The following is a 4,713-nucleotide window of genomic DNA, read 5'->3' as shown; positions in this document are numbered from 1 at the left end:
GAATCTAACATGGGCAGTAATGCTGCTAGACAGCACAGCTGACGTTACCATAGTGCGGCAAGCACTGCGTCCATTTCTGGAGGCGACAACAACTGAAACGTTCATCACAGTTGAAACGGCTGACACCCGAGTGGCTCCCCCTGACAGATTATATGACATAGTCCTTATAATTGAAGGTGACATACAGCGTGTAATTAAAGGGATTTTGTGGGAAAATCTGACTTCTTCTTATGACATTTTGTTGGCAGAGGCAGATTGGCCCCAATATTTGTTCTTGCCGCTCCAAGGGGGGAGGAAGTAATACTCCCGAGTTTTTCTCTTGACGTCTCCAAGGAGCATGCAAAGGCTTTTGCAGAAGAGTGGACTTTGGTGCTTGCACCAGCACTGTACCATACTCAGGTGGGCTGAGATAAAGATTCTTCCTCGCGTGAGATACCATTACGGTCTATGCCACAGCCACAAACCCAGTATCCCATCCGGCGGGAGGCAAAAGCTCCAGTTTCTGAGATTCTAGATAAATTAGAGTATCAAGGAGTTATTGAGACTTGTGTGTCACCGATGAATAACCCTCTATTTACTGTAACTAAACCCGATGGGTTGTACCACTTAGTTTTGTATTGAATTCTCATTGTCACACCTGTGCGGTGCAAAATACCCATAGTTCTGCTCTAGTGGACAGTATTGTTCATAAAAAATATTTTAAAACCCTTGATATTTCCAACGGCTTTTTCACTCATAACCGGTCACCTGAAAGCAGTCAATGCACCACTTTTACCGCCGGTGGAAAACAAAAAGAATTTCAGAGTTTGGCCATGGGCTATAAGAACAGCCCAGGTGTATTCGCCGCCCATGTGGTCTCTTTGTTAGACAGCATAGACACTTATGTGTATTCGTATGATATTTATCTCACGGCTGATGCATTATGGCCGAATCTTTGTCGAGTGGACTGCATCATGTTTTGTTTGCGGACTACGGCTATAAGTTTAACATTGCAAAATCACACATTGCAGAGCACGCAGTGTTATTCTTGGGCTACTATCTCAATTATGAAGGAAGAGGCTCGGCGCCTCACTTCTTGGAGGAATGCGCACGTTTGCGACCTCCTACAACCCTGAAAAAACTACAGTCTTTGCTGGGATTTTTAAACTTCGGTCAAACCTATATTCCTGAGTATGCCCAGCGTATCAAACCATTGTATGCTTTGATACAACCTACTTTTTCAAAATCCTGCTGGCTTACAGAACATTCAGCTAACCTGCAATCTTTGCAGCATGATCTTCTTGAATGTAAATACTTGTTGACATGTGATAACCATACTAACCTGGTGATACATATTGTGCCAGGCGCGGTGGGTTTCACATACTTGACGTTTAATGAAGGCGACACAGTGCCTATTGCTTACAAGGCACATTTGTACACTTCGGCTGAACTGCGGTTTTCCACTGTTGAAAAAATATTGACAGCTGTCCAGATGGCGATCCTGAAGGAACGTGCACTGGCACAAGGGAAGCACTTTTTGGTTGTGACCCCATGTCCTGCTCTAGAAGCAGTGACAAAGACAAGTGTACCAAATTCAAAAGCTTTGCATCCACATTGGATTCAATGAGCTACTTCATTGACATCTTTGGATGTCACCTTCGTCTTCGACTCCTCCCTGAAAAGACAGTTTTTACAGTATGAATTTGTTCATCCTGCTCCTCTGTCTATGCGTCAGTTGGAGGAGTACCATTGTATCATTTACACTGATGGTTCAGCGCAACCAGCGACAGGGTCAACGCATTCTTATTCAGCAGCATGCCCAATTGTGGCAGGTGCCATAGTGAACAGAGAGTTCAAGTCCAGTGTTGTAAACACTCAGGCACTAGGACACTGTACCGCCCAATTAGCTGTGCTGCACAAGCTGGTACTCGCACTTGAGTTTGCAGATCCAAATGTGACTACTCTCGTTGTAAGTGATTCTTACTACTGTGTTCAATTTTTCAATGACAACTTACACTTTTGGTCCCAAAATGGCTATCGTGATTCTAAAGGCAGCGCAATTAAGCATAAAATGCTTTGGGTTCGATTTGCAGATCTTGAAGAACATCTGCCTCTCACACATGTAATTCATACTCTTGGCCACCAGCGCGTAGGAGTACACGCGGTTGGCAATAGTTTATCTGCTGAAGCAGCTAAATCAGTAGTAGCCACGTTTTCAGTTGCAGCGGTTACAAGATCCATGAATAAGATTGATAATGACATCTTGGCAGCTATTGCTGCTACAGAGAAGGGTGGCAATTACCCGCAGTTTTTCCCTTCGAAATACCCTTATCACTTAAGTCCCGATAAAGTTCCTTATGTGAGGATTAACGACGATGGTGACAAGTTGATTCCCAATGCAGACCGCTGACTTTCACTGATTACAGCCGCACACGGCTTTGGCCCATGCTGGAGTTTATATGACTGTTTCTATCTTACAGCAGCGTTACTGGTGGCGTGGTTTATACAAACAAACAGGTAATTATGTGCTTTTGTGTGACATTTGTCAACAGAGTAAGCCATCTATAGTAACACGTCCGCCACATACACCGGTGTGTATATCTAATAGACCTTTTGGACGTGTTTATTTGGATCATTGCGGTCCATTTTCTTCAGATACTGCCTATAAATTCATCTTAGTTGCAGTTGATTTGTGCACACGTTTTCTTTGGGTGTGGCCACAACACAGTGCTTCCGCTTGAACTATCATCAGGGATTTGCGTGTAATTGTGGCAATTTTTGCAAGTGGTACTTTCCATTCAGACCAGGGTCCAGCGTTCATCTCAAAGACATACAAGGAGGCCATGATGTCTTTGGGATTGCAGGTCAAATTTTTGTCTCCATACAGGTCTGAGGGTAATTCAGTTGTGGAGCGAATGAACCGTGACTTAAAGCAATCCTTGAGAGCTAGGGTCTTAGGTACTGGCAGGAACTGGTTCACCCATTTGTATAGCATACAACGTGCACTAAATATTCTCCCTAGAAGATCTCTGGGTGGGCGGACCCCATACAAAATGCTCTTTGGCATACAAATGTTTGTGCCGGACCTTGATGGTCTAGACATGGTGACGACTGCCGCATCCTTTGATGTAGAGAATCATTACAGAAGCTACAAGAGACCAGAGACAGTCTCGCAAAGGAACACTTACCCTCAGCCACTGATGCAGCTCTGCAGATTCCGGTAGCCAACTTGCTACCCAAAGTCAGAGACCTGGTCCGAGAGAAGGTTGAGAACAAAAAAAATATTTTGGCCCCTCCTACTGTGCACCTGTCCCAGTGCTTGGCGTGAAGGGAACTCGTACAGTCATTTTACCACCACTACCTGGTCGAAAAGACAACAGAAACATCTACGTGGACAATGTCAAGTTACAACATCTGGCCTATCCTGAATAGTATAACACCAGCGTCTTCTTGTCAGGCAATTTCCAGGAATCCAGTGTTGGGCGCTTCTGACGCCACGCAGACTGACACTGCCATAGAGATGGACTCTGTCATTCACCCTTTACTAAACCTCCCTACTTCCAGTCTCACTGAAGAAACAGAGTATGTTTATCCCTACTGAGTCATTGCCTGGTTTGCAACCTAATACCCTGGGCCAGTCATGTTTCTCTTTTTACTGGAACGCGAAATTAACATTGACCCCTACCAAATTTTCTATTTTTATGGCTTGGTTTAAAAAGACTTATTCGGTTCCGCCTTGGACATACATCTGGGTGATCCTCTTGCCATTTTAATTTTCATGTCAATTGGATTTGTGAAATTCTTTTTCCTTCTCATAAATGGTCATTACATACCTGAACACTCTGCTGTGAAACTATTTATTTTCATCTGGATCATATAAATGTTTATTTGGTTTTCTGAGACTGTGCTTGTGCCTTCAACACCTTGACAACGATCTTCTGCTCTTCAATTAAGAAAGCACGTTTGATCCTGTCGCGTACACATTTTGCACACATGGAACCGCCATAGGCTCTGCTGACATGTTTCTTAGTCTTAGACAGTCGCATTAGCACTTTAGGTCGAACAGCACGGATACCACGGAGTCTTCCTGGGCAGATACCACATGCTGACTTTGGGGCTTTGCACACCTTCTTGGTGTACAGATAGACAATCCTGTTACCTGGAGTTCGGGATAGTCTGGTTTTGTTTGAGGTGGTGTTGTAGGACAGCCTACGGCGGTATGTCAAACGTTGAACCATTTTTCAACCTGCAGCAGCCGTAGCCGGAAGAGCCTAGTCAATGGAACTTTGGCCCCGCATTCGTCTTCTCACATCATGAAAAGGGACCTGACGTCTGTCAACATCTCCAACTGGCCAGTTTGGGATGGCATAGTTTGGGATGCAGTGGAGTCCCAAATTCATAGTCCTACAGAGATAATTAACGTACCAAATGTACTTCGTGTTTCCATCGGTGAAGTAGTGAAACACAATATACGGTCTGATGATTGGGATGTACATGCCATACAATCTTTATTTTCAGATTTGAAGTATTATGCTGCATTTGATGCTAAAGAATTGTATTTGAATGCTGCAAATTATGCTGATTTGTTTTGCAACCAGCATTATGGCCATCATTACCTGCATAAAGCTAATACATTTAGAAATGTTTTTAATTACACACAATGGAACATTGCCCGGCTTCATTGGAAGGTTGCTCAAAAACGTTCTTGAAAAATGTATATATTATACAGAATTT

The 4,713-nt window shown here is 43.7% G+C and overlaps 1 pseudogene; it reads right to left on the bottom strand.

Moving 5' to 3' along the window:
* Positions 1-3,838: 3,838 nt before the first annotated feature.
* On the bottom strand, positions 3,839-4,247 carry LOC144824578 (large ribosomal subunit protein eL34 pseudogene; annotated as a pseudogene).
* Between the last annotated feature and the right edge of the window lie 466 nt (positions 4,248-4,713).

The sequence above is a fragment of the Lissotriton helveticus genome, chromosome 3_1 (genome assembly GCF_964261635.1).
Source record: "Lissotriton helveticus chromosome 3_1, aLisHel1.1, whole genome shotgun sequence".
NCBI lineage: Eukaryota > Metazoa > Chordata > Amphibia > Caudata > Salamandridae > Lissotriton > Lissotriton helveticus.
Note: the sequence above shows the minus strand (reverse complement) of the source record. Positions and strands in the feature narration are given on the sequence as shown.